We start from the raw sequence: 22,588 nt of genomic DNA, 5'->3' as shown, positions 1-22,588 counted from the left end.
GTTTAAAAACACAGTCTTTGTGAGGTCATCTTGAGTGTGGTTCTAACCACCAGGCTTCCTTTGATTTCTGAACATTTTCAAGCCCAAATCACCCTCATGCCCATTGATTCTCTGAGCCACCCATCATCTATCCATTAAGGTTATTTTTGGCTCAGGATATACAGAGTTATTTTCTATTTTTTTCATCCAGAATCTTGACTGCAGCCCACATACAATAGCCAGATACCACAGTGGATACAAATTGTCCAAGCTTCCACTGTGAGCCAGATCTGAACCATATGATTCTTTATCATTGTGAGATTCTTAAAGTTTATACCATAAATTTACTGTTTGCAGTCTGGAAGAGAGCACATAGTGATATTTAACAAATACCTCTTGTATGAAAGAGTGAAGTATGCATTTTATGCATAATTCAGTGGAAGTTTGAGCCTCACAGATTCAAAGACCTAAAGCTATTTTATAGAATACACTAAAGCCGGTAACAGGAAGCTATAGAGAGAATTACTTGATCACATTTTTGTGAAAATTGAGCACAGGCAGGGGTGTTAATGGTGCAATGGTGGTATGCAAATATATGCCACATGCTTTACTAAAAACTCAATTCTAATGACTGTTTTTTAACATCTTTATTGGAGTATAATTGTTTTACATTGTTGTGTTAGTTGCTGCTGTATAACAAAGTGAATCAGCTATATGTATACATATATCCCCATATCCACTCCCTCTTGCATCTCCCTCCCACCCTCCCTATCCCACCCCTCTAGGTGGTCACAAAGCACCGAGCTGATCTCCCTGTGCTATGCGGCTGCTTCCCACTAGCTATCTATTTTACATTTGGTAGTGTATATATGTCAATGCCACTCTTTGTAATAAATGTTAAAGAACATTCAACTTAATTTGCTGAAGTAGGTATAAATAATTTATAAAGATAATGTCATTCAACAAAAGACTGAACATGTGTAAGAGTGAACTGTGAAGTCTTTGGCCAAAACATATCCACTACTTTGTAATGGTCAATGTACCAGAATCCTGGCTGATTAAGCAACGTGACTGCCATCCATCAAGGCTTCAAAAAGACTAGTGATTTTCATTTTCTAATCTTGCAACCTGGTGGACTAAAACAAGTTGTCAGTGTACACCCTTTGAAGAGAAAATAATAAAATGTGAGAATGGTGAGTGCATATTTTTCCATGATTTATTTAAATAATTTATTAAAGCAATAAGATCATTAACTGAATGACGCTGCCCACGTGGTGCTTTTAAAATAATGTTTAATACAGTAGTCTCTTTTTAGAACACATTACTTTGAGAATTTCTTGCTTGGAGAGAGAAACTGTGTGTTCTTAATTATCCTGAAACAAGTATAGTTAAAAATAGATTTTCACATAATAGTTTTACCTCCAAGGGAATGATATTTCATGTCTTTGTAGACATCTAAGAAGATATAATATATGTATATTAAAAATTCAATTGCATAGACACCAGCATCCTTCTAAGAACAATAGATGAGTTTGGGAGACTGGAGAATTGGCCTTCATAAAATCTCACTATGGTTGTGGCTGAGTTATTTATTTATAAAATGGGCAAAATGCATTAATCATAAATGATAGCTTTTTAGAATACAGAGCAGAGTCTAGAATTATGATTATTGTGTGTTTCCCACAAGATCTAACTGATATGCCATGTTGAGATGGTAACTTCTGTCCTTGAGACAGTTCATTTGGCTCTTTTCACTGCTCTCTAGAAGAAAATAAAGCTCCTTACCCAGCTTTGAGTTTGCTGTAATATGACATGTGATAATTTGGCATCATAGTTTATTGCTTCAGGTAAACTCATAGCATGAAAATAGGAAACTATTTATTGAGTGCTCACCACATGGGAGATCAGATGTACTAGTTGTGGATTTCTATTGTTTGCCCCTATACATTGAACTGCTGGTGGTCTGTGAACTTGCATTTCAAATTCAGTTTTGCCCTTGGAAGCTGCCTGTTCTCTCAGTACCTATTCTGCTATCGATTGCTGCCTGTTTTCTCAGACTTAGCTCCATGTTCTGTGGATATGTCCCAAATCACTTTCTCATTTAGATCAGGCTTCAGTCTGGAATATGGAAATTTACATTTGAACAGTACATTATAAAAGAAACAAAATTCTAATTGCCTCCCTGGGAAATCTCACTGAAGGAGGCATTGGGAAGATACTTAACAATTTTTGTAATCCTCTGATGGATTAGTTAATGATGATTTAATTGTAATAATTATCGATAATAACAGTGGTGAGAGAGGTGATCAAATTAGGACTAGATTAAAGTGTTTTTCACTGGTTTAAAAACAGTGCTTTATGTCACTTTGACTGATTGTACAACTTTCATTCACATCCAGGGAGGTCAAGAGTTGTTAGTGCGTACATTCAAGTGCTTGTCAATAAAAGAGTAATACCTCCTAGCATTCATACTACTCTGACAGTGTATTTATAAATATTCCTGATATCAGCTTTAGTAATGAATACAACTTGAAATAAATTTAATTACAATATAAAAACTTCACAGGTGCCATCTTATTAATTAAAAGATTTTCATCGACAGTGTACTCTCCTTCAAGATATATGAAAATATGCCTTTAATTTGCTTTAATACTGGTTGATTAATGCTAGAAGGTTTACATTGAGAATTGTCATGAATGACCTGATTTCACAGCATGTTTAGTGAATTGTGTTTTATCCATTACTCCATCATATGATATGAAATTTTAGTGCTGGTAGTCTCTATGTTTCTTGAAAGATTAGATGATTTATTTTCTTTTTTTAATAGGAAGATATTTATGTATGTATGTATGTATGTATGTATGTATGTATTTGTTTACTTATTTTTGTTTTTGGGGGTTTTTTTTGGCCACACCTTGCAGCATGGGCGATCTTAGTTCCCTGACCAGGAACTAAGTCCCCTTCATTAGGAGCACAGTCTTAACCACTGGACTGCCAGGGAAGTCCCAGATAATTTATTACTGTAGAAATAATATGCACTTAGGTTAGAATTCTGGTTTTGCTTCATTTGATGTCACGCAGGTTACTTAATTCCTCTAAAACTTTGGTTTATTTACCTGCAAAATGGGACGAATGATGTCTATTTCATAGACTTCCTCCCTCCTCACATCCAATCTGTTTTGAGCCTTGTAACTTCTTTCTGTAAAATATACTTAAGAAACATAATATTTCTGAGATATAAACCAATGTATTTTCTTCCTTGGTAATCTCTAGTCCCTTGTTACCCATAGGTTTACATCAAGAACCACCCCTGGTGGACCTTCACTGGAGAGTTATTTTCATGTTATGGAGAAGATAATCTTTACACCTGAGTTCACAGGACCGTGAGGCTTCCTACCACTAAGAATGAGGACCAGATGATGTAAGATAAATTTAGATCACATGGGAAGAAAAATAGGAAAGCTTGTTCCTTTTGCTGCTTTAGAGTGCAAGTAAAGAGAAGCAAGCAGCCAAGTTACATGTATTTCCTGTTTAAAATCCTAGAAGTGGAGAGGGAAAGGCAAGCAGGTGCTTTGGTCTCCCATCATAAACTTGGGAGAAGACTGCAGCTGCCTGGGGTAGACCAGCGTCAATGGTGGGGACCCAAGCAAAGTAGGAAAGTGGTATCATAAAATGCTTAAGAGAAGAGAGGGTCAGAAGTAACCACCCCAGATTTGCCTGGCAGGATGAAGAAGTTTCTACCTGCTTTGCGGTATATGGCATGATATATGCATTCATCAGCAGTGTACTTGTATCAAGTCGCCCATGACTTTGCATGAGGTGTCCCCCTACAGAAGCTGAGGGCTGGGCAGCTTTGGAAGGAGCTGTTGGAGGACATGGTTGATCTTAGAAAGTCCACCAATGCCACCAAGTGAAGGTTAGGCCAAATCATCAAAAACAAACAAACAAACAAACAAAAATGCCCCCCCCCCCCGATTCTAACAGTCATATCAGGAACAGAGAAGCCAGGAAAACTCCCAGCGATCAGGTGGTACAGGGTAATCACCAAAAAGAAAGAGAAAACCCAATGTACAGCCGTGAGCATGCCCCCTCTACTCTCAATGAGAGTGTTTAAGCATCCTTCTTCACTAAAGTCACATTCTCCTATAATATCTTACATAATTTTAAAGCTTTACTATTTATTCCTAAGTCTTTAATCCACAATGATTTGTTACATATGTGTACCCATAGGAGGTGTAGTCAGGATCTAACTTTACCATTTTCCATGGAGATAACTTCTTGTTAAGGAGCCATTTATTAAAAAAGTATTTCTCTCCACATTGAATTGTAATGCCACCACTTTCAAACAGTATTTCTCTCTCTAAATATCTATTTATCTATCTTATCATCTATCTATCTATCTATCTATGGATTACAATCTATTCCAGTGTTCTATTTGTCCATCCCTATATAACTCAATACACCATGTTTATTTATTTATTGCCACAGGTTTAAAATTAATCTTGGTATCTGGTAGGGAATGAGCCTTAACTTTGTTCTTTTCTTCAAAATTGAAAAATGTTGCTTCTTGGCAGTTTTTTATAAATTTTAGGGTCAGTTTCTCTAATTCTGTGAGAAACTTTGCTAAGATTTTTATTGAAATTGATGTAAATTTATAGTTAAATTCAGAGACAAAGGGCATATTTGCAATGAGTGTCCTCCATCCAACAACGAACAATCGCATGCTGTTTTTTTTCTGGTCTGCTAAAGTCTCTCAACAATATTTTGTGAATGTCCAAAGGACAGCTCACACCTCTTTTGTTGGACATTTCTGGGTACCTTATTATTTTGTTGCTATTGTAAAAGGGTGTTTTATCTCCCCACTTATTCTTTCAAATCAGTTATTTCTGGTATAAAGGCATGTTATTGATTTTGTAGACTGCTTTAACACCCAGCATCTTTGCAGCAGTTTCCTTAGTCCTCAAACTTTACAAACACAACTTTATCTTTTCCTTACCAGTTTTAATGTTAATAGAAGTTTATACAGATGGTTCTTTATTATATTCCTAATTTTATGTGAATATTTTAAATGCTTCCTTTAAGTATGTGTTTACTTTTCATTTTTGATAGCTATTCTTTATCACGTTAAGGGGTTTAACTTTTTTTCTAAGCATACTTGTATTTAATAGACTTTTTTTTCAGTGTTTTTTTTCCTTTTATTGAGATTGGTACATGGTTTTCCTTTTTTAACCTATTAAATTAAATGTTACTTTAGTAGATATTCTTGTGTTGAATCATACTCTGGTGACAATATTACTTTATCCTCTTTTTACATTCCCATTTCAACAATTACCAATGTATTTGTTGGTATGATTGGGTTTTTTTTAACCTTGTTTCAGGTCCCCCCATTTCTCTGTAATTGTTGATATGATTTTTCTCTGTAGTTGTTGGTATGATTTTTTATCTTGTTTCAGGTCCCCCCATTTCTCAGTGTTTGACCTTGTCCTCAACCCCTTCCCCACTTGAAAATTTACATGTGCATCTCTTCCTTCTCTCAACACTCCTTCTTATCTTAAAGTAAAAGGTGTCCTTAACACTCACTCTTCCCCATTCTCTCTGTTTCACCATCTTTCCGTCTTCTTCAATTACTTATCCTATTTCATTTCTGATGTACAGCTTCTTCTTTTCTACTACTTCCATATTCTCTGCTTCCAAATGTGCTTATGCTCCTGTTCCCTGCAATTCCTTCGATCTGCATTTACACCCGAGGTGATCCACCCTTTTCTTTATTTGACATCAGATTTTTTTGTTTGTTTGTTTTTTTGTTTTGCCCTAGTGTGTGGCTTGTGAGATGTTAGTTCCCTCATCAGGGATCGAACCTGGGCCCTCGGCAGTGAAAGTGCGGAGTCCCAACTGCTGGACTGCCGGGGAATTCCCTGACATCAGATATATTGGAGGGGTAGAAAAGGTTTGGTGCTCAGGACCTCAGCTCTCCCACCCCTCACTGTTCTCAAACTGCACTAAGTTTATCTGTGACCTAATTACTAAGTCAATTAACCTGTTTTCATCCTTCATTCAATGAATTTTCTTGATGCGTCTAACATGGCCTGCTGTCTTCTTGATATAGTTGTCTTCATTAGTTTCTGTGACACTGTTTTTCTTTGATTTTCTTTCTATATACCTGATGATTATTGCTGTAGCTTTTTTCCTTGCTGTCTCCCCTCTAAATATTAATGAATTTGTACATAGGAAAAAAACTAAAAGCATCTTTTGAAACATTAAAGGTCTGTTGATTACATAAGTTTCACTGATGATTGGAAATTCTGTCTAATGTGGTTTTTGAATGTCTCTAAATTATAAATAAATTATATGATCAAATTAATATCATCAAAAATTTATTTTTTTGCATTAGAGGTATTTTCTCTCTTTTGTCTCTGTAATGATTGGGCATATCGTACATGAGAATGTCAAAAAGTGAACATCTGCTGGTTAAAATACTTACATTTGGCATGGGAATTAAATATATGTTCTTTTTCAACATTAAACCAGCTCTAGGATAAAAAATTACTGCAGTCATTTTTTTTTTTTAAATCGAAATATGACTAACATATCTCGTTTGAAATAGTTATTCTTAAGGTTGTCTTTAATTCTTTCCCATGGTTTAACATTGCTAATTAAGTCTACAAAAATCTGTACATAATACATACTGATGCATAAAGAAAATGCATCAGTTTACCAGATTGTTCTATGATGGCTTAGATTATCAAACATTTGCAAGTTAAATTCAATATTACTGTAAAAATTTAAAGAATTAGTGGAGATTAACATAATTTATCTGTTCTGTTAATGAATAACCAAAATTTTAAAGTTCTTCAAGCTATTTTATATGCTTATTAGGGTAGTTTTAATTATTCATTTTTATTTAAAATTAAATGATGTTAAGCATACAGTGTTTGATGAATATAAAAATATGTACTATTGAATTATAAATCATTTTCCCTCTAGCTTCCAACTTGAAATGCCAAGCATTTCACTGATGTTCATATTTCACATAATGTAGAACCATTTATGGTCCCTGTGCTGCTATATGGAAAATAGCAATACTCGTCAACCATTTAAGCTTCATAAAGCCAAAAGGTGTTATTTCATTTGTGAGCTTCTTTTATAATAAATACTGATCAACTCTCCTCTCTTATTTTTCTTTGTGACTTTACATGATGTTAGGCAGTTAGAACTCACCATGGAGGGTGTTTATTGGGTTTCTCCATGGCAGGAGACCACAAGCTCAGTGAGGGTGGCAGCAGGTCTTTCTTATTTGCCATTATATTCTCAGCACTTAACATAATGCATGGTTAGCATGAATGAATGCATTTATTTTCAAACTTTTGTTTCTATGCTTTTGAATATAGTTATTAATTAAAAATGAGCCACCCCTATGTCTTTATCACTGCTTGGTCCCTAGGGCGTCAGAAGAATATTAAAACATGTTGCCTTCTGTCAAAGGCCTTCAGCGTAACTGGAGATACAGATTAATGAATATGGATCAGTATAAGACATTATATAATTAAGATCCTACTTGAATTTCACAAAGTATAAATCATGTAGGTATTCATTAATGAGGGCCTTCTACAGAGAATCAGATCATGGAAGTGATAGCAGAATGAAGCATAGAGAATAAATATTTGCAAGAAACAGGGGAACTTTGGTTTCTGCATGAATGGAGCAAGACATTGAAGGCTTGAGGAAGGAAAAATCATAAAACATTGGAGAGGCAAGAGGACCCAGGTCTCATTAAAAAAAGAAAAGAGAGTGTTTGGAAATCGGATAGTATTTGTATCTTGATAATAAAGGATTCTGAAAGGCAGGTAAAGTACTTTTTACCTTAGAGAGAAAAAAATATAGGGATCTAATGAATATTTGTGAGGAAAAGAATAAGCTGATGGTATATTGCAGTACCTAAGGTAAAATCATAAATCAGATAAACTGAAGTACAGTGTGAAATTCAGTGAGTGAAGACCTGGGATTTATGTAGAGACAGCAGGAATTCAAAGAAAAAGATGGGGTGATTGACTTCAGATAGTTAAATGAAAAAGAGGTGAACCAAGCTGTCTAATTTGGGTAAAGACATGAACTGGGCTTCTGTAGTTAGAGATAGGAAAATTGAGAGATGAAGGTGAAGTTTTGACACGTGAAATTTGAGATGGTAGCCAGAGAGTTACATGGAAATGTCCCACAAAATAAGGAAACTACTTAAAACTATATTATACAAAATAATTTCCCAGGCCCACCTACCTGCATACATATTCACACTATTTTATTCTCTTTAATTGTGTCTGTTTCTTCCAGAACATTTCCATCTTATAAATTTTATTTAGTTTTCACTATCATTTTTAAAATTTATTTTATAAATGGGTAAGTGCTTTCAGTAGGCTAGTGCAGTTATCAAGATGAGTGAAATGTTGTACAATCATTCTAAATACAAAATTACTTATTTGAGAGAGAAAGATATAAAGTTTCCCTTCCTTTAAAATGGAGATGATAATTCTTGCCCTACGTAGCTCACAGGGTTGTTGTAAAGATCAGCAGAGATGATGGGTATGAAAGCACTTTGAAAACTAAAATCCTTTACAAATGCAAGCTCTCATCATTATGATTATACAGTGCCCTCTATATGAACCTGAAACAATTTTCAATTTTCATCTATCATGCCACTCTTCTAATTCCTGTAGAGTATGTCCCACAGATTTTTATCATAGGACTCTATTTTAATCAACGACAAATGCATTTTCATGAAAGCATAATATTGTTTCTGTAATAGATATTCTTTGAACTCTGGATGAAGACTAATACACATTTCAAGGACCAATATACTTCTGAGAGTTTCTTCCTATCTCTTTCATTTTATAACTTCATCTTTTCCCACTCTGTGAGTTTTAATTCTAGGATAAGCACTTCCTATGGGCTCTACCCGCTTGTACCAGTCTGTCCTAGGAATCCAACCAGACATTGGAGGTCTTGTAAGAACATGGCACCATCAGCCTCATCATTTAGAGCAGCTTGGAACTGGGGCTTGGTAACAACCAGACCCAAAAGCTGTGGTGTCAAAGAAAGTTCTAATTTTTCTTAACTCTCCTCCAACCCTTCATCAAATTAGTACTGAGACAATGCTTATAGTGTTTGTTTTGGCCATTGACATAATGATGACAGCAAGAGTGGCATAATCCCTTGGGTAAACACAGGTTTTATGATTACCATCTCTTTCTGCCCCCCAAATCCAGGAAAGTAAAGCAAATAGTTCAAATTCTCTAGATGTACAGTATATATTAGAGCATTTCACATGCATATGAGTAATCAAGTGCTCCATTTACATATGTTAAAATTGCCTTTTTTGGAAAAAATTGAGTAAATTTGATTGTTACAATACTGGGCTAATTTTATGTTCCAAGCCTCTTAAAAGATAAAAAAAAAACATTGCTGATTGGAATACTAAATGCAAGAAGTTAAATTTAATCAACTTCTAAGAGGCATATAAATGGATTTTTGGATAAGCCAAATTTCAGATATGTACTGTTATTTTTAAAGAAATCCTTGAAAACCATCTAATCATGTGAGAAAAGTTACAATAAAAATGAACCTTCGGTATTATTCTTACTTCATCTAAAGATCATTTTAGAATGAAAAGGACGGGGACTGATTCCCCATCCATCTACTCTCAGTCCTCAATTCTGAAGGGCTTCTTCCTAGGTCCTGGAAGGAATAGCCCCATTGTTCTGGATCATTGCATAACTTGTATTTTTATTCCTTGACACCTCTTCCCTAGAATCTTTTACATGCCCTCTTCTCAAGGCTGACTCTCTTTGTATCAGAACCTGATGCAACTGGTCCTAGGTTTATGAAGCCCCTTGGCCTCTGCACTGTGGCTTTCCCAGCTGCACCTAGAAAAGGTGCCAGAAGTGTCAGGGCCAGCCTTTGGTGGTGTTAGATCAATCTCAGACATCCCACACACTGCACCCGGTAAGCTGGTCTGTGGATGACCCTGAGCTTGACCATTCACCTTTCTGATCTAAGTCTGTTAGCCAGTTTCACCACGCTTCTAGGAGGCTGTAGTGAGGAGCTGATTCTAGGAAAAGATGCCATATTCTTCCCACTATATCGTTCTGCTGCCTCATAAGATGCCCTCATTATATTTCACCCTGATAACTCTGTCTCTCCCTCTCTCTCTCTTTTCGTGGCACTTATACAAAGAAATGCAAACATCCACTTAGGGAAGAGGGCATTCTGTCAGAGTTGGGTCTTTTTTGATACTTGGATTAGGTCACCAGGTCACTGCAGATTTATGGAGGAAAGAGAAGCACTGCACTTGAGAATTTGCTCTAATTGCCACAAGCTCCAAACCTGTAATTACTATTGCCACTCTGGGAACTTCAAGTGAAGCCTCCATAGTTAGCTTTTGCCCTTAGCTGTCCTGACTTTCCTGCCATATTTTTCTATGTTTGCCTTTGTTAGAATGTATAGTAGAAGCAGAAATTTAAAGAATCCAGCTGAATGTTTTTAGACTAGTACAAATAATGAGTTTTTAAAAATTTGTTTGATGCCTAACACGTATCAACATGCAGAGGAGAAATTTAATTACTGATAATATAATTAACTGTTAATTTTAAGAAAAATTGGGGAGAGTTGACTGGCATTTTCAGTGTTTGAGCTCATAATATAAGACTTATGTAGCACTTTGTAATTCATCATTTCAGTATAGTCCCATGAAGTAGGTGTTATTTTTACTCCATTTAAAGACAAATACATTAACGGGCTTTACAGATGAGGGATACTAAGAGGTCAGAGAACTCACAGATTGGCCTGATTCAGCAACTAGGGGCTCTCAGATTGCAATACCATACTTCTGGGTTCTGTGTAGAGATCCCTACATGGCAGTGACCACTACCTTACTTAAATTCATCCCTTAGTTCCACACTGTCTTCAGGGTAAATGACCAAGGAGGGTTACAGGTATTTCATTATATCACTCCATCCTGCAGCTCTGTTCTCCTCTTGCTATGTCCCTTCCTGTACCTTGGTCATCCTGGACCTCTTGTAGAGCCCATCATTTGGAAATTTTGTCCCTCTTTTTAACCTGGATAACTGACTCCTATTTTGGGGACCAGATCCTTTGGGAAAGCCTAAGTGTGGTCTGAGTTGGCCTCTGATGCCACCTTGTACAATCTCTATTTGAGCCATTAGCACCGTTAATGTACTACTCTGTTTCCCTTAGATTTATCTTCTCAGGGTAATGACTGCCTCTTTCACTTTTGTTTCTGCTTTCTTTTCATCTATAAAATAAATATAACAATAGCTACCTTGTAGATTTATTGGGAGGATTAGAGTAAGTAAAGTAACTAACAGTGCCAGAGACATGGTAATAAAACTAACAGTAACTCATATTTATTAAACTCATTTTCTGTGTGTCAGGTACTATGGAAGACATTTAACGTGTATTATCTGTAATCCTTATGTAATGATTTTATTCAATGGTCTGAACTCAAAGCCAATATAAGCAGAAAGCACTTTTACTTTTTGTCTTCAACTGTGTTATCACATCTTTGACCCTGTGATTTGATACAGGTAAGGCAGAGGCCATAATTTTGCAGACCATCGATTATAAACACAATTTAATTTCAACAACTGAAACTTATTTTCAGTTATTAAAATTTTCAATCTGTCCTAAATTTAGATAAAATTCAATATGTCTCCCATCCCCTCAGTTCAGGCCTGCCACTAGCTCTAGCCCTGCATTTTAGAATAATTATGAATTGACTGGGATTTTTCTAGTCTCTCTCAGTAATAGATATCTCCATTGTTGACAGGAGCTGTCTGCTTTGTGGGGTATACTGGTAGGCTCTTTAGAACCCTGCTATCTCCCCCATACCACCACTATTTTGGACCTCAGCTCTCTGACAATGGACATTTGCATTTTACCTATCACTCAGCTCCAGCACACGGTAACCAATCCAATAACCTCCTTCTCTTACTTTGGCAGGAAATACTTTTCTGTAGGATCCTATAAGGATAGCAAAATACTTTCTGTGGGATGCACTGAGCCTATAGGAGATGCAGGCATTCTTGTCCTGACAAGTAATGGAATGTAGGTCTGCTTGTCTGCTGTCTTCCAGCCAGCATTCTGTTTTCTGAATTATCTAGGAGGGAAAGGGTCAGCCATTTCGATGCTCAAATGCTTCCCCAAACTCCAGGGGCCACAAGCCAGCTGTTCCAAAATCTTCTCATCACAGTGGTCATGCAGAAATTTGCCTGCACACTTCTGCTCAGAAAGCCTGTGGTCAGAATTGAGACACTGGTCTGATCTGCCCCACCCACTACTTTTAGATCCCTTGGAGCTGGCCCCCTAGGATAAGTGTGTGGAGTGTGTGTGCAGGGCAGGAGATAAGCTGAAACCGCTCCTTTGGATAACATATCATTGCCTTGACAACTTTCTCTCACGATGAACTCCAAATTCTGCATTTGATGATCCAGATGAAGGGCTAGGTTTGTAGCCAGTTTTGCTGCCTGTTAGGAAACCCTAGGAGAGGTGCCTAGCAGCTACTCTTTACAGTCCTTTCTCTTATCGTTCTCAATTGAGGCTTTAGCTGAAATGTTTGAAGTAACAGGAAAAACCCTGCTTCACATCTTGTCATATATAAAGCACTCATTTATATCTGAAGAAACTGTCTCTAGGAGTTACATTATTTTTCCTATGGCCACTAAACTTATTTAGTGAAAGTCAAAACTCAATTTGCATCTAGGTTAGTGTGATCCCAAACAGACGGTTCTGTTCACTGTACTGTTTACCTCTGAATGAGATCGTTCAATTGTAAGTGGTTACCAAAGGGCATCTACAAGTTGAGACAGACATTAGTGGCACTCCTTGGGATTTATTTAGATACTTACCACGTAAAATGGAGCTTTGATGCTGTAGGCATATCAAGGCTTTTCTGACTTAATTGACTCCTGCATTTGTGCTAGTAACTATTAGTCATTTTCCCCCAGTAAGTGAAGAAACACTTGATATAGCAAATGTGGCACCCTGCTCATTGTGAGAATTCAGTAAATATTACTCCTAATACTGTAGAGTTTTGTGACTGCTTTCATTATGCAGGTCTCACTGTTGTTTATCCATCCATCAATGCTTACATTCAAGGAAATGTCTTTAGCATTTTTATTAGATGACTGTATGACTCTTTACTTGCAACTTGGAGAAAGACCAGGCATTCAAAAGCAGCCTGATTGTGTCAGTGTTGAAAATTTAATCAGCAAGAACAAATTTCACAGAGCCAAGTTGCATCAAAATCCAGAGAATTCTAACTGTAAATGTAAAATCCTTTCCTGCTTTACTATAGCCTCAACCTTCTTTTAGCTGTTAAATAAAAAAATGCTTATAAATGGCCACTGCAGAATAGCTTAATACAGTACAACAGGTATTCTCATTTTTCTCTCAATGTTCAGAGGGAAAAATTCTGGATAAATTCCGGGGATCTTTGAGGAATTTTAGAAACTGTCCTCTTGGTCAGATCAATTTATTAAAGATCAGTTAGTAAAAATTCCATTGGAAATATTTAGTCTTTTTCTTATAGATAACATTATTTATTTGTAAAGAGAATCTATTGAAGAGATTTACATATAAAATTATGAATGAAAAATGAAAATATTAAATTCAGCTACAGCTGACTTATATGGTCTTGTATCTTTACACCTAGTGCATTTGAAATATACATCAAGCATTTAAAAACATCTCTGTGCATGATATGCTAGAAAATGTAAAACTATAATGAGAGAAAGTTGATCAGTAAATAGTTGCCTGAAGGAGTCAGGAAAGAGGCTTGATTGCAAAGGGGCACATTAGTTGGAAACGCTTTGTATCTTGGTTTTGGTGGTAGTTACATGAATATTTCTAGCTTTGAAAATTTATCAAATGGCATACTTATAATGGGTGAATCTTTTGTATCTACATTATATTTCAATAAACCTGGGGGAGTGGAGGAGAAAAAAAATCTTTGTTATTGAGTTTAGGCTATTTTACTTGTAATATCTTTTATTCTGATAAAGTGGATAGGACCATGGAGGAGAGTTTATTTTAATTATGTTTTACATGAAATAATAATAGAATCTCAAGTTTCAAATTATCTTAAAGATCAATTAGTTTAATCCTGTCCTCTTTCATTAGCTTTCCACTTAGTTGGTATCCATGGCTGCTTTCTGTGTTTTAGGAACTGTGTTAGTTGCTGGATACATGAAATCTAATAAGGTATAGTCCCTGCCTCAGGAACGTGTATTAGTTATCTACTGCTGTGTAACAGATTAACCCCCAATATTTAGTGGCTTTAAACAACACACATTTATCATCTCACAGTTTCTGTGAATCAGAAATCTAGGCCCTGCTTACCTGAGAGAGATTTCTATTTCAGGCTGACTTACAAGGCTGCAGTCAAGATGCCAGCCAGGCCTGGGACCTCTCATCTGAAAGCTCAACTGGTAAAGGATCTACTTTTAAACTCACTAATGTATATGTTGGCAGAGTTCAGTACCTTGAGTGCCATTGCACCCAGGGCCTCAGTTCCTTGCTGGCTGCTGACTGGAAGCTGCTCTCAGTTACTTGGTTAGTGACTTAGTCCAATATGACCCCTTCATTAAAGAGCACAGACAGAGAAGGCAATAGAGAGAATCAGCTAGGAAAATGAAGTCACAATTTTTATAACCCAATCACAGAATGACATCCCCTCAACACTGCTATATAATCTTGGTTAGAAACAAATACTCAAGAGAAAGGCATTAACAAAGATATCAATACCAGGAAGCAGGGATCTTTGGAAGGCATCTTAAAAGCTGCTTACCACAGGAAGCCTACCTGATTCAGCTAACTACCCAGGCTTAATCCCTGAAGAAGCCATCTGACAAGTGCTTTAATTCTTTTCATATTAAGAATAGTGCGTTAGAGTGGGGGCTTTATAATCAGACTCTTTTTGTTTAACTTCTAGTTCTACCACTTACTAGCCATATGTCTGGGAATTTATTAGACTCTTTAAGCATCAGTTCCCTAATACCTGACAAAATTGCCTTGACAATTAAACACAATAATGTACGTAAATCTTTGAGCATGGTACTCGGCAAATAGTAAGCGTTCAATGAATATTATTTTTTTATTTTTATCTGTGTACAAATCTTATTCCTGACCTGAAATCTAGCTCTCTGAAACTTCTTCCTGTTGGACTAAGTTGAAAAACTTGGGACTTACTAATCAAGTCAGATTCAGTACCAAATGCTAGCCCTGCCTTTAATTTACATCAGAAGACAGTACATGTTTTGCCTCCAATTTTTTCCCCTCCCCTGCACATTCCAGGCCTCTCTGTTTCTACAAATGATCCTGGTATAGCATGATTTCAAGCCTGCAAGTCACTCTCTTCTTAACATTCCTGTTAGATTATAGTCGATCTGTAAGTTGTTACACAAAGCTGAAAAAAAAAATTCAGGTATATTATTTATTTATTTACTTATTTAATTTTTGGCTGCGTTGGCTCTTCGTTGCTGAGCACAAGCTTTCTCTAGTTGTGGCGAGTGGGGGCTACTCTTCGTTGCAGTGCGCAGGCTTCTCATTTCGGTGGCTTCTTTTGTTGCAGAGCACGGGCTCTAGGCGTGAAGCCTTCAGTAGTTGTGGTGCACAGGCTTAGTTGCTCCGTGGCATGTGGGATCTTCCTGGACCAGGGCTCGAACCCGTGTCCCCTGCATTGGCAGGTGGATTCTAAACCCCTGCGACACCAGGGAAGTCCCTTCAGGTATATTTTAATTCATGCAAAACAAATAATTATTTATGAAAGAAAGAAAGAGAGAACAGGAGGAAAAAAGGAAGGATTATTACTAATGACATGGATAGCCTATAATTATAGAATAATTTTAAGTAATTAGTTTTTTTAACATTTTTATTGGAGTATAATTGCTTTACAATGGTGTGTTAGTTTCTGCTTTAAAACAAAGTGAATCAGTTATACATATACATATATCCCCATATCTCTTCCCTCTTGCCTCTCCCTCCCTCCCACCCTCCTTATCCCAACCTTCTACCTGGTCAAAAAGCACCGAGCTGATATCCCTGTGCTATGCAACTGCTCCCCACTAGCTATCTATTTTACATTTGGTAGTGTATATATGTCCATATATACAATACCACTCTTTCACTTTGTCCCAGCTTACCCTTCCCCCTCCCTGTGTCCTCAAGTCCATTCTCTAGTAGGTCTGCATCTTTATTCCCATCTTGCCCCTAGGTTCTTCATGATTTTTTTTTTTTTTTTTTTTTAGAATCCATATATATGTGTTAGCATACGGTATTTGTTTTTCTCTTTCTGACTTAACTTCACTCTGTATGACAGACTCTAGGTCCATCCACCTCACTACAAATAACTCAATTTCGTTTCTTTTTATGGCTGAGTAATATTCCATTGTATATATGTGCCACATCTTCTTTATCCATTCATCTGTTGATGGACACTTAGGTAGCTTCCATGTCCTGGCTATTGTAAATAGAGCTGCAATGAACATTGTGGTACATGACTCTTTTTGAATTATGGCTTTCTCAGGGTATATGCCCAGTAGTGGGATTGCTAGGTTGTATGGTAGTTCTATTTTTCCTTTTTTAAGGGACCTCTGTACTGTTCTCCATAGTGGCTGTATCAATTTACATTCCTACCAACAGTGTATGAGGGTTCCCTTTTCTCCACACCCTCTCCAGCATTTATTGTTTGTAGATATTTTGATGATGGCCATTCTGACTGGTGTGAGATAATATCGCATTGTAGTTTTGATTTGCATTTCTCTAATGATTAATGATGTTGAGCATTCTTTCATGTGTCTGTTGGCAATCTGTATACCTTCTTTGAAGAAATGTCTATTTAGGTCTTCTGCCCATTTTTGGATTGGGTTGTTTGATTTTTTGATATTGAGCTGCATGAGCTGCTTGTATATTTTGGAGATTAATCCTTTGTCAGTTGCTTCATTTGCAAATATTTTCTCCCATTCTGAGGGTTGTCTTTTCATCTTGTTTATGGTTTCCTTTGCTGTGCAAAAGCTTTTCAGTTTCATTAGGTCCCATTTGTTTATTTTTGTTTTTATTTCCATTTCTTTAGGAGCTGGGTCAAAAAGGATCTTGCTGTGATTTATGTCATAGAGTGTTCTGCCTATGTTTTCCTCTAAGAGTTTGATAGTGTCTGGCCTTACATTTAGGTCTTTAATCCATTCTGAGTTTATTTTTGTGTATGGTGTTAGTCAATGTTCTAATTTCCTGCTTTTACATTTCCCAGCACCACTTATTGAAGAGGCTGTCTTTTCTCCATTGTATATTCTTGCCTACTTTACCAAAGATAAGGTGACCATAGGTGCGTGGGTTTATCTCTGGGCATTCTATCCTGTTCCATTGATCTATATTTCTGTTTTTGTGCCAGTACTATACTGTATTGATTACTGTAGCTTGGTAGTATCGTATGAAGTCAGGGAGCCTGATTCCTCCAGTTCCGTTTTTCTTCCTCAAGATTGCTTTGACTATTCGGGGTCTCTTGTGTTTCCATACAAATTGTGAATTTTTTTGTTCTAGTTCTGTGAAAAATGTCCATGGTAGTTGGAGAGGGATTGCATTGAATCTGTAGATTGCGTTGGGTAGTATAATCATTTTCACAATGTTGATTCTTCCAATCCAAGAACATGCTATATCTCTCCATCTATTTGTATCATCTTTAATTTCTTTCATCAGTGTGTTATAATTTTCTGCATACAGGTCTTTTGTCTCCTTAGGTATGTTTATTCCTAGGTATTTTTTTCTCTTTGTTGCAAAGGTAAATGGGAGTGTTTTCTTAATTTCACGTTCAGATTTTTCATCATTCGTGTATAGAAATGCAAGAGATTTCTGTGCATTAATTTTGTACCCTGCTCCTTTACCAAATTCATTGATTAGCTCTAGTACTTTTCTGATCGCATCTTTAGGATTCTCTATGTATAGTATCATGTCATCTGCAAACAGTGACAGCTTTACTTCTTCTTTTCCGATTTGGATTCCTTTTATTTCTTTTTCTTCTCTGATTGCCATGGCTAGGACTTCCAAAACTATGTTGAATAATAGTGGTGAGAGTGGGCAACCTTGTCTTGTTCCTGATCTTAGTGGAAATGGTTTCAGTTTTTCACCATCGAGGATGATGTTGGCTGTGGGTTTGTCATATATGGCCTTTAATATGTTGAGGGAAGTTCCCTCTATGCCTACTTTCTGCAGGGCTTTTATCATAAATGGGTGTTGAACTTTGTTGAAAACTTTCTCTGCATCTATTGAGATGATCATATGGTTTTTCTCCTTTAATTTGTTAATATGGTATATCACATTGATTGATTTGTGTATACTGAAGAATCTTTGTATTTCTGGAATAAACCCCACTTGATCATGGTGTATGATCCTTTTAATGTGCTGTTTGATTCTGTTTGCTAGTATTTTGTTGAGGAATTTTGCATCTACGTTCATCAATGATATTGGTCTGTAGTTTTCTTTTTTTGTGACATCTTTGTCTGGTTTTGGTATCAGGGTGATGGTGGCCTCATAGAATGAGTTTGGGAGTGTTCCTCCTTCTGCTTCATTTTGGAAGAATTTGAGAAGGATAAGTGTTAGCTCTTTTCTAAATGTTTGATAGAATTCGTCTGTGAAGCCATCTGGTCCTGGACTTTTGTTTGTTGGAAGATTTTTAATCACAGTTTCAATTTCAGTGTTTGTGATTCGTCTGTTCATATATTCTATTTCTTCCTGGTTCAGTCTTGGAAGGTTGTGCATTTCTAAGAATTTGTCCATTTCTTCCAGGTTGTCTATTTTATTGGCATAGAGTTGCTTGTAGTAATCTCTCATGATCCTTTGTATTTCTGCAGTGTCAGTTGTTACTTCTTTTTCATTTCTAATTCTATTGATTTGAATCTTCTCCCTTTTTTTCTTGATGAGTCTGGCTAATGGTTTATCAATTTTGTTTATCTTCTCAAAGAACCAGCTTTTAGTTTTATTGATTTTTGCTATCATTTCCTTCATTTCTTTTTCATTTATTTCTGATCTGATCTTTATGATTTCTTTCCTTCTGTAACTTTGGGGATTTTTGTTCTTCTTTCTCTAATTGCTTTAGTTGTAAGGTTAGGTTGTTTATTTGAGATGTTTCCTGTTTCTTAAGGTACGATTGTATTGCTATAAACTTCCCTCTTAGAACTGCTTTTGCTGCATCCCATAGGTTTTGGGTTGTCATGTTTTCATTGTCATTTGTTTCTAGTTATTTTTTGATTTCCTCTTTGATTTATTCAGTGATCTCTTGGTTATTAAGTAGTGTATTTTTTAGCCTCCACGTGTTTGTATTTTTTACAGATTTTTTCCTGTAATTGATATCTAGTCTTATAGCGGTGTGATTGGAAAAGATACTTGATACGATTTCAATTTTCTTAAATTTACCAAGGCTTGATTTGTGACCCACGATATGATCTATCCTGGAGAATGTTCCCTGAGCACTTGAGAAGAAAGTGTATTCTTTTGTTTTTTTGGAGGGAATGTCCTATAAAAATCAATTAAGAAGTCCGTCTTGTTTAATGTATCATTTAAAGCTTGTGTTTTCTTATTTATTTTCATTTTGGAAGATCTGTCCATTGGTGAAAGTGGGGTGCTAAATTCCCCTACTATGACTGTGTTACTGTAGATTTCCCATTTTACTTCTGTTAGTATTTACCTTATGTACTGAGGTGCTCCTATGTTGGGTGCAGAAATATTTACAATTCCTTTATCTTCTTCTTGGGTTGATCCCTTGATCATTATGAAGTGTCCTTCTTTGTCTCTTGTAATAGTCTTTGTTTTAAATTCTATTTTTCTGATATGAGAATTGCTACTCCAGCTTTCTTTGGATTTCCATTTGCATGGAATATCTTTTTCCATTCCCTCACTTTCAGTCTGTATGTGTCCCTAGGTCTGAACTGGGTCTCTTGTAGACAGCATATATATGGGTGTTGTTTTTGTATCCATTCAGCCAGTCTATGTCTTTTGTTTGGAGCATTTAATCCATTTACATTTTAGGTCATTATCGATATGTATATTCCTATTACCATTTTCTTAATTGTTTTGGGTTTGTTTTTGTAGGTTTTTTCCTTCTCTTTTGTTTCCTGACTAGAGAAGTTCCTTTAGCATTTGTTGTAAAGCTGGTTTGGTGGTGCTGAATTCTCTTAGCTTTTGCTTGTCTGTAAAGTTTTTAATTTCTCCATCAAATCTGAATAAGATCCTTGCTAGGTAGAGTAACCTTGGTTGTAGGTTTTTCTCTTTCATCACTTTAAATGTGTCCTTCCACTCTCTTCTGGCTTGCAGAGTTTCTGCTGAAAAATCAGCTGTTAACCTTATGGGGATTTCCTTGTACGTTATTTGTTGTTTTTTCCCTTGCTGCTTTTAATATTTGTTCTTTGTATTTATTTTTTGAGACTTTGGTTAATATGTGTCTTGGTGTGTTTCTGCTTGGATTTATCCTGTATGGGACACTCTGTGCTTCCTGGACTTGATTAACTATTTCCTTTCCCATATTAAGGAAGTTTTCAACTATAATCTCTTTGAATATTTTCTCAGTCCCTTTCTTTTTCTCTTCTTCTTCTGGGACCCCTATAATTCGAATATTGGTGCATTTAATATTGTCCCAGAGGTCTCTGAGACTGTCCTCAATTCATTTCATTTTTTTTTTTTTTCTTTATTCTGCTCTGCAGTAGTTATTTACACTATTTTATATTCCAGGTCACTTATCTGTTCTTCTGTCTCAGTTATTCTGCTATTGATCCCTAATAGAGAATTTTTAATTTCATTTATTGTGTTGTTCATGATTGTTTGCTTGTTCTTTAGTTTTTCTAGGTCCTTGTTAAACGTTTCTTGTATTTTCTCCATTCTATTTCCAAGATTTTGAATCATCTTTACTAACATTATTCTGAATTCTTTTTCAGGTAGACTGCCTATTTCCTCTTCATTTGTTAGGTCTGGTCTGTTTTTACCTTGCTCCTTCATCTGCTGTGTGTTTCTTTGTCTTTTCATTTTGCTTAACTTACTGTGTTTGGGGTGTCTTTTTCACAGGCTGCAGGTTCATAGTTCCCATTGTTTTTCGTGTCTGCCCCCTGTGGCTAAAGTTGGCTCAGTGGGTTGTGTAGGCTTCCTGTTGGAGGGGACTAGTGTCTGTGTTCTGGTGGATGAGGCTGGATCTTGTCTTTCTGGTGGGCACGTCCACGTCTGGTGGTGTGTTTTCGGGTGTCTGTAACCTTATTATGATTTTAGGCAGCTTCTGTGCTAATGGGTGAGGTTGTGTTCCTGCCTTGCTAGTTGTTTGGCATAGGGTGTCCAGCACTGGAGCTTGCTGGTCGTTGAGTGGAGCTGGGTGTTGGTGTTGAGATGGAAATATCTGTGAGGTTTTTGCCTTTTGATATTATGTGGAGCTGGGAGGTCTCTGGTGGACCAATGTCCTGAACTTGGCTCTCCCACCTTAGAGGCACTCGCTGGCTGGAGCACCAAGAGCCTGTCATCCACACGGCTCAGAATAAAAGGGTGAAAAAAAGAAAGAAATAAAGAAATAGACAAAATAAAATAAATGAAATTAAATAAAATGTTATTAAAATAAAAAACAAAAAGTAATTAGTAAAAATTTTTTTTAAGTATTTAAAAAAAAAGAAAGATAGAAAGAAAGAACAACCAAACCAAGAATCAAATCCACCAAGGATAACAAATGCTGAAAACTATACTAAAAAATAAACAAGCAAACAAATAAAAAACTGGGCAGACAGAACCCTAGGACAAATGGTAAAAGCAAAGCTATACAGACAAAGTCACACACAGAAGCATATGCATACACACTCACAAAAAGAGAAAAAGAGAAAAAAAAAAATATATCATTGTTCCCAAAGTCCACCTTGTGAATTTTGGATGATTTGTTGTCTATTCAGGTATTCCACAGATGCAGGTTACATCAAGTTGATTGTGGAGATTTAATCCTGTGTTCCTGAGGCTGCTGGGAGAGATTTCCCTTTCTCTTCTTTGTTCTCACAGCTCCTGGGATTCAGCTTTGGATTTGGCCGTGTGTCTGCATGTAGGTCGCCTCAGGGCGTCTGTTCTTTGCTCAGACAGGAAGGGGTTAAAAGAGCAGCTGCTTCGGGGGCTCTGGCTCACTCAGGCCGGGGAGGGGGAGGGGTATGGAGAACAGGGCAAGCCTGCGGCGGCAGAGGCCAGCATGACATTGCAGCAGCCTGAGGCGCTCCGTGTGTTCTCCTGGGGAAGTTGTCCCTGGATCACGGGACCCTGGCAGTGGCGGGCTGCACAGTCTCCCAGGAGTGGAGGTGTGGACAGTGACCTGTGCTCGCACACAGGCTTCTTGGTGGTGGCAGCAGCAGCCTTAGCGTCTCATGCCCGTCTCTGGGGTCCGCGCTGTTAGCTGTGGCTTGCGCCCGTCTCTGGAGCTCCTTTAAGTGGCGCTGTTAATCTCCTGTCCTCGTGTACCAGGAAACAAAGAGGCAAGAAAAAGTCTTTTGCCTCTTTGGCAACTCCAGACTTTTTCCCGGACTCCCTCCTGGCTAGCTGTGGTGCG

General features: G+C 36.9%; 1 protein-coding gene across 5 annotated transcripts in view; it reads left to right on the top strand.

The window, feature by feature from the left end:
- Positions 1 to 22,588, top strand: part of RALYL (RALY RNA binding protein like) — an 816,695-nt gene that overhangs the window by 180,253 nt on the left and 613,854 nt on the right. The gene's annotated exons all lie outside the window — the stretch shown is intronic.

Source organism: Balaenoptera acutorostrata, chromosome 17 (genome assembly GCF_949987535.1).
Source record: "Balaenoptera acutorostrata chromosome 17, mBalAcu1.1, whole genome shotgun sequence".
Taxonomy (NCBI): domain Eukaryota; kingdom Metazoa; phylum Chordata; class Mammalia; order Artiodactyla; family Balaenopteridae; genus Balaenoptera; species Balaenoptera acutorostrata.
The sequence above is the reverse complement of the archived record's forward strand: the minus strand, read 5'-3'. Positions and strand labels throughout refer to the sequence as shown.